The sequence below is a fragment of the Gorilla gorilla genome, chromosome 9, assembly GCF_029281585.2.
Source record: "Gorilla gorilla gorilla isolate KB3781 chromosome 9, NHGRI_mGorGor1-v2.1_pri, whole genome shotgun sequence".
Classification (NCBI taxonomy): Eukaryota; Metazoa; Chordata; class Mammalia; order Primates; family Hominidae; genus Gorilla; species Gorilla gorilla.
The window spans coordinates 122,397,409-122,406,320 of NC_073233.2; positions in this window are offsets into that span (position 1 = coordinate 122,397,409).

The following is an 8,912-nucleotide window of genomic DNA, read 5'->3' on the forward strand; positions in this document are numbered from 1 at the left end:
TGAATATTATATGGCTACAAAATGATTGAACAACATCTATATTCAAAAATTCTGCTACATAAAATTGAGTGAAATAATTAAGTTCCAAAAGGTCAAATATGCTTAATATTCAAAGAGCAACTTAAACTAAGCCACATACTCTTCAGGAATATATCTGTGTGCATATCTATTATTTATAGAGAGACATATAGATATATGATGAGTGATTGCAAAATTCAGGAAATATTTTGAATGTGGGAGGTGGAGGATGGGATGGAGGGAAGCTCATAGCTGTATAAAAATGTCAGTTTTCTAGTTCCTATATTGGGTTCACAGTGTTTATTATTAAAAAAAAAAAAGATGGCTTGTATGAACCAATGATCAGAGTGTTACAAAGCAAGGATTTTGAGGCTGGGCATAGTGGCTCACGCCTATAATCTCAGCACTTTGGGAGGCCAAGGCAGGCGGATCACCTGAGTTCAGGAGTTTGAGACCAGCCTGGCCAACATGGCGAAACCCCATCTCTACTAAAAATACAAAAATTAGCTGGGTGTGGTGGTGCATGCCTGTAATCCCAGCTACTCGGGAGGCTGAGGTAGGAGAACTTTTGAACCTAGGAGGTGGAGGTTGCAGTGAGCCGTGATTGGGCCACTGCATTCCAGCCTGGGAGACAGAGCAAGACTCCATCTCAAAAAAAAAAAAAAAAAAAAAAAAGGATTTTGAACTCAATAAATATTAAAACATCAAATTAACATATTAACATTCTAAGGGAGAAAAATCGTATGATCATCTTAATAGATGCAGGAAATCATTTGTTAGACGTCACCATCCATTCGTGACGAAAGGAAAAAGCAAACAAATTAGGAATACAAGGCAATTTACTTAAACCTGGCAAGGGGTATCTACAGACAATAATACTGCAGACATCAAACATCATTCTTAATGGTGCAAGTTCATAGCATTCCCAAGACTGAGGAACTTGTCAAGGATGGCTACTACCAATTCTGTTGGTCATCATACTGGAGTTAGCCCACATAGTCAATAAAGAAATTAAAGATATTAGGACTGGGGCAAGTGATAAAACTCCTCCATAGATGATTTGATTATCTACATGGAACATTCCAAAATAACTGTATACATATTTACGTTTTTTTTTTTTCTCAGACAGGGTCTTGCTCTGTTGCCCAGGCTGGAGTGGAGTGGCACAAACATGGCCTCACTACAGCCTCCATCTCTTGGGCTCAAGCGATCCTCCTGCCTCAGCCTCCAGAGTACCTGGGACCACAGGCACACCACTATGCTTGACAAATTTTTTAATTTTTTGTAGAGATGGGGTCTCGGCGTGTTTCCCAGACTGAAAATATTTTTTAGAAATAAGAATTTGGCAAGTTAGTTGGATATGAAAATCACTACTGACCATCCTCAACCTACAGTGGTTTGACTTAGTTTTTTGACATTATAATGGGTTTATTGTGGTATTAAATGCATTTTTGACTCATGATATTTTCACATTACTTTAGGTTTATCAGGACATAACCCCATTGTAATTCAATAGTATGTAATCTGCATACAAAAATCAGTTGCATTTTAATATACCAGCAGATATCAGTTAAAAATGAAAATTTAAAAATATACCATTTACAATAGCATAGAAAAATATGAAATACATAGGAATGAATTTAATGTATACACACATGTACACATGAGCACATAGCATAATGGAAATGACTAATAAATTCAGTTGCATTAATATGAAGAATTTCTTTTCTCTAAATCTACCATAAAGACACAAGTCACAAACTAGGTGAAGATAATTGCAAATTATATAATTGACAAAAGCTCATACCTAATATACAAAAATATTTCCTACAAAAAAAATGAAAAAAGAAATCCAATAGACAAATGAAGAAAGCATGAGAACAAGTACTTCATAAAAGAGAAACTTGAATGTCCAATAAACAGGAAAAAAATGTTCACCTCATTATTAATCAGGAAATTCATATTAAACTACAATAAGAAATTTATATTCCCACCACATTGGCAAATACAAAGTGTGATCATACCTGGGGTTAAGAATGTGAGTCTTAAGCACTTACTGGTGAGAATGTATATTGGTTCAACTACTTCGGAGACTCACGTGACATTACTTAGTAAATTTAAACGTGTGTTCATCCTAAGATCCAGTGGTTCTACTTCTAGATATTTAAAGTAGAGAAAATCTTACACATATGCACAAGAAGACAAGTGTGAGGATATTCATAACAGTCCTACATGAAAATAACTCCAGTATTTATCATCAGTAGAATTCATAATTAATTTTGTTTATATGATACTGCAATAAAAAGATCTGCAGCTACATGCAGCAACATGGATGACTTTTACAGACAATTGTGCAAAATAAGCAGGCTACAAAAGAATAATACCATATGATTTCATTTAAATAAAATTAAAAGAGCTGACAAAGCTAAGCAATGTATTTTTAGGGTGTACATAAGTGGAATGATTATGAAGGAAGGGCATCAAAATCAGGATGGTGGCTTACCTTCATGAGGGAGGAAGGGTATGTGATTGGAAGAGGGCTACGCAGGAAGTTTCTAAGGTTTTGGCAATATTTCCTTCACACTAAAAATGTGTTTACCCATGTGTTTGCTTTATTATCTTTATCCTTTAAAATACACATGTGTTTTATTTCCATAGTTATTTATTTTACAATAAAAATACAATAACGTAGTCCCAGCTACTTGGGAAGCTGAGGCAGGAGGATCATTTGAACACTGGAATTCAAGGTCAGCCTGGACAGTATAGCAAGACCCTGTCTCTAAAAAATAAATAATAAATTTAAAAGTTTCAATGTGATAATGTATGAAGAACTTAACAACGGTGTGGCGCATAGAACATACTCAATAAATGTTTATTATTGTTTTGTTATTAATATCAAAATGTTTCCCTCTACATCTAGTTATAGCTGCAGCCCATACATTTTTCAAGTACTGCTTTTATTTAGTTTGAAGTCTTTAACAAATTTCCCTCCTACTCTAAAACAAGTATTATTTAGTAGACTATTTTAGTTTTCAGGCGTATAGGATTGTTCAATCAATCTCTCTCTTTGTCTTATAATACTGCTGCATTAGACTCAGAAGATGTAGTCTGTATGAAGGTAATTTTTCTGACAGTTATTGAATAAATTTATTTGTAGGTTGAAAAAAGAAAATGTACTTAGATGAATAAAAAATACCTTTGTTGAAATTCCTGCAGTGAAAATAATTTTGGTACTGCAATTCTGTAACTCTCTACTCTTCCTTTCTCTATTACAGTCTTGATTTTAATATCTCGATTTTTGAAAACCCAAGCCTCCTTAGTATTGTAACCATAATGATATTACAGAATAGACTATGATTTTGTGTTGATATTTATTGTTTAGTATTAATTTATACTACCACCAGCAGTGTAAGAGAGTGCCTGTTTCCTTGTCCCCTGGTGAGCAGCATTGGATAATATTTAAAAATAATTTTTGGCAATTGGATTTTTTTCTGTTACATTTATTCCTTTACTTGTTAGTAAACTTTAATTTCTTGAATATATATATAGTCCAATTTTCATTCTGTGTGAATATTTATGTCCTTTACTAATTTTCTATTGTGAGAGTAGTGTTTTTGGTTTATTTTTTCAAAAATTAATTTGTAAAACCAGTTTATATATTTAGGATGCTATCATTCCTTGTTGCAATTTTCTTCTCCCCAGTTTGGAACTGGCTTTAAAATTTCAACTTATTCTTTTTTACCTATCGTCTTTTCTTCCTCTTCTTCAGGAGCAAATATTCCCAGCCTTTTCTTCTTATTTCATGTAGAGCAGTTTAGTCTTCTTTTATTGCAGGGGGAAGATGGTCATTTGGCAGTGATGATGTGGCCCCGATTGCAGAATTGAGTTGGAGGCTGAAGCATGTGAGCTCTGATCCTTGCCAGTTCCGTAAGTCAACAAATAACACATCTATTTAGACAGCTTCCAGACAACAGATAGCTGTGAAATATAATCTCCTTTATGATACAGTAGTGATCCTAAGTTTAAGTATGTCAAGCATTTATAACCTTCTGACTCCTTGCAAAATTTTATCTCAAGTGATTTCAATGTACTGTGCATACTTTATCAGGCAATCCAAAGGAAAACATCTATCTGTAGTGAAAGCATAACACTGACGTTTGTCAAAGGTCAAAGATTCAGAGATTTAACTTATTAATAAATCTATAAGCTGTTAGTATTTTTATACTGTGGTGGTAAAAAAATTTGCAGGATTTTTAAAAACATGTTTTAGTTCCTACCAGGAGTTCCTAAGTACATTGTTTTTCTAGTAAAATCCAGTTTGTTCCACATTTTTGACTGAGAAAAGCCAAATCTTTACTTTTGGGAAGAAAAGGTCAGTTTTTAAGGAGATCTAGTCCTAAAAATATCAAGGATAGAGACCTAGGAAATATGTAAGCCTCCACAGACTTCCGCACATTCCCGAAACTACTTAAGATGATCCCCAAATAGGACCAGCCCTAAATGAGCCCTGGAAATACGGAAGAAGGCTATCTGTATGCCTCAATACTAGGGACCATCTACTTACTGTCACCAGGAGGAGTTACACTGAAAGGGGACATTAGAACTGGCCTGCAATGTCGCTTTTTCAAAACTATCGGCGGGTGCAGTGGCTCATGCCTGTAATCCCAGCCCTTTGGGAGGCGGAGGTAGGCAGATGGCTTGAGTCCAGGAAGTGGAGGCCAGCCTGGGAAACATGGTGAAACCCCATCTCTACAAAAAATAAAAAAATTTTGCCGGGTGTGGTGGTGTGCACCTGTAGTCCCAACTACTTGGGAGGCTGAGGTTGGAGGATGACTTGAACTTGGGAGGCAGAGATTGCAGTGAGCCGAGATCGTGTCACTGCATTCCAGCCTGGGTGAGAGAGAGACACCCCATCTCAAAAAACAAAACAAAAAACCAAAAAAACAGATCCCTAAGAAATAAGTAGAAGAAATTATGGGAGAACCTGATGATACCCCTTCATTTAGAGCAAGGGTGTCCAGTCTTTTGGCTTTCCTGGGCCACATTGGAAGAAGAATTGTCTTGGGCCACACATAAAATACACTAATACTAATGTTAGCTGATGAGCTAAAAAAAAAAAAAAAAAAATTGCAAAAAAGTCTCATTATATTTTAAGAAAGTTTATGAATTTGTATTGGGCTGCATTTAACACCATTCTGGGCCACAGGTTGGACACATTTGATTTAGAGGGATGAGAGCTAGAGGTGGGGTGGGCTTGGGACAGAAAGTGAGCTCTCTGTGCTGTGAATCAACAGCATCTGAAGCAGTGGGCTGGGAGACCCCAGGGTAAGTATGGCCACATCAAGTAGTAGTCTGTGGCAATGGGGCTTCTGACATACCACTGGGCTTTTGCATGGTGCAGTGGCTAGTGGCCCAGAAAGGAGAAGGGGTCACATAATAATTGCCACAGAACACTTATTTAACAAATGCTTAGGTAGCCTTTATTACCTCCCAGGGATTGTTTTAAATTATTGGTTCTTAACTGGAGGTGGTTTTGCCCCCCAGGGGACATTTGGAAATGTCTGGAGATATTTTTGTTGGCACAACTGGGGGGAGACTGCTACTGGCATCTAGTACATTAGAGACCAAGGATTCTACTGAACATTCTAAAATGCACAGGTTAGTCCCCACAACAGATTATCAGTCCCCAAATACAGTGCCAAGATGACAAAGCCCTGCTTCAAATATTTAATAAATATTAACTTATTTAATCTTCATAGCAACCCTGTGAAAGCTGCTTGTTTTTCAGGTAAGGAAATGGAGGCAGATAAGTAACTTGCCCAGTTCATATATCTGATGGAGACTCCAGGCCAAAGGGAAATATGCATGTCTGAAAAATGCAAACATTCTAGAGAAGAGTGGTGACATTACTACTAGCCTGAATAAAATTTAAGGTGAAATGATTTACACACAGGGTAATTTTTTAACAAAAAGGCAAAATTCACAGTGGAAATAGTTATAAAACTTTGGATACTAAATAGTATAACGCTGAAATATATAAAACAAAATCTGTTACAATGTAAGGAGTAATTTAAATACAGTGCTAGCTTTTTTTTTTTTTTTTTTTTGAGCTGGAGTCTTGCTCTGTCGCCCAGGCTGGAGTGCTGTGGTGCGAAGACTCACTGCAAGCTCCGCCTCCTGGGTTCATGTCATTCTCCTGCCTCAGCTTCCCGAGTAGCTGGGACTACAGGCGCCTGCCACCATGCCTGGCTAATTTTTTGTGTATTTTTAGTAGAGACAGGGTTTCACCGTGTTAGCCAGGATGGTCTCGATCTCTTGACCTTGCAATCCGCCTGCCTCAGCCTCCCAAAGTGCTAGGATTACAGGTGTGAGCCACCGCGCCTTGCCACGGTGCTAGCTTTTTAAGAATAGCTTTATTGAAGTATAATCAACATACAATAAACTGCACAAATTTGAAGTATAAAATTTCATACTTTTCTTTTTTTTTGAGATGGAGTCTCGCACTGTCGCCTGGGCTGGAGTGCAGTGGTGCCATCTCGGATCACTGCAACCTCCGCCTCCCGGGTTCCAGCAATTCTCTTGCCTCAGCCTCCTGAGTAGCTGGGATTACATGCAACCCCCCATCACACCCAGCTAATTTTTTGTATTTTTAGTAGAGACGGGATTTCACCATGTTGGTCAGGCTGGTCTCGAACTTCTGACCTCGTGATTCGCCCACCTCAATATATGTCTGTGCCTGTGAAATAATGCCACAGTTAACATAATGAACATTTCCACCATTCCAAAAGTCTCCTCGTGCCTGTTTATAATCCCTCCTTCCACCCACTTCGTGCCCTTTCTCCAATTCTGTCAACCAGTGATCTTCTTTCTGTCTTTATAGATGAGTTTGCATCTTCTAGAGTTTTATATAAGTGAAATTATGCAGCATATACTCTTGTTTTGTATGTATTCTTTCACTCAGCATATTTATTTTGTGATATCCATGTTTTTGCAAGTATCAACAGTTCATTCCTTTTTATTGCTAAGGAGCATTTCATTGTATGGATATACCACAATTTGTATATCGATTTACCTTTTGATGGACATTTGGGTTCTTTCTATTTTTGGCTATTATAAATAAAGATGCTGTGAACATTCATGAACAAGTCTTTGTATGGACATATGTATTTTTTCCCTTGGAAGAATACCTACGAATGGAATGGCTGGGTTATATGGTGAGTATGAGTTTAACATTTCAGGAAACTGCTAAACTGTTTACTAAAGTTATTGTTCCATTTTATATTCTCACCAGCTATGTGAGAGAATTCCAGTTACTCCATATCCTTGCCAACATTTAATATGCTTACTCATTAGGATTTTAGACATTTAAATAGGTGTATATTGGTGTCTCATTGTAGTTTTAATTTGCATTTCCCTAATGCAAATGGCTGATGATGTTGAGTATCTTTTCATGTATTTATTTGTCATCTGTATGTCTTCTTTGGTGATATGTCTGTTCAGATCTTTTGCTCATTTAAAAAATTGGGTGTGTAATAGGGTTCTCCAGAGAAAAAGAGTTGACGTGTGTGTGTGTGTGTGTGTGTGTGTGTATACAGAGGGGTACTTGTTTAAGGAATTGGCTCACATTATTGTGGGGGCTGGCAAGTCCAAAATCTGTAGGGCAGGCTGGCCACTGGAGTCCTTGGGAAGAGATGATGCAGTCTCAAGTCCAAAGGCTGGAGGCATAATTTCGTTATCTTTGGGCAACCTCACTGTTTCCTCTTGAGACCAACATCTGATTGGAGGAAGTCTATCTACGTTATGGAGAGTCATCTGCTTTACTCAGAGTCTACTGATTTAAATGTTATTTACATCTAAAAAATACCTTTACAGCAACATCTAGACTACTGTTTGACCAAAAACTGAGTACAATGGCCTAGCCAAGTTAACACTCGAAAATTAACCATGACTGGTTGTTTGTTTTCTTACTGAATTTTGGAAGTTTTTATATTCTGGATTCTAGTCCTCTCTAAGATTTGTGATTGGCAAATCTTTTCTCCCAGCCTGGGTTGTATTTTCATTCTCTTAACAGTGTCTATCTAAGAGAATGTCTTAATTTTCATGAAGTCCAATTTTTCATTTTTGTCTTTAATATATCAGGCTTTTGGTGTCATATCCAAGAAATCATTGCCCGGCCAAAGGCATAAAGATTTCGTCCTTTTATTGCTCTACAAGTTTTACAGATTTAGGTTTTACTCTAGGTCTATAATCTATTTTGAGTTAATTTTTGTATATGGTGTGAGGTATGAATTGAAGTTCACTTTTTGCCTATGGGTATTTAGTTCTTCCAGCACCATTTGTTGAAAAACAATAGTAGTTTTTTACAGATCAAGTATGCAAAAACACATATAAGGGTATAAATAACAGAATTAATAATATACCCTCATTTAAAGGCTAAGGATTCTTGAAAGATTTATGGAGCATTTATAAAAATTGACCTTATTAGCCATATATAAACTCTTGATTTGAGCCACATAACACAATAAAACTGGAAATTAATAATTAAGTGTAAACAACAAGAAGCACAGAAAACCTCCATGTCCTCATCTCATTCTAATATAGTCAAGAAAACCCGTTTAATCAAGGCAGCAGAACAGCTGCTGCCAATGGTCATTTCCCATTGGTTGGTATTGAGCCTTGGGTTATTTCCTCCAAACGTCTTGTCAGTATTTAATGCTAGCCTTGGTAAATGACGTATATGATAATCAGCCTGTACAAAATCTTAGTTAAATTACTGGGGCATGATGCCTTTGAGGAAATGTAATGTTTCCTAGGGACTGAATAGAATAAAAAATAGAATAAAAGCAAAAACAAGCAACCAACCCGCCTAAAATATCAGAAGCAGTGTATACTTT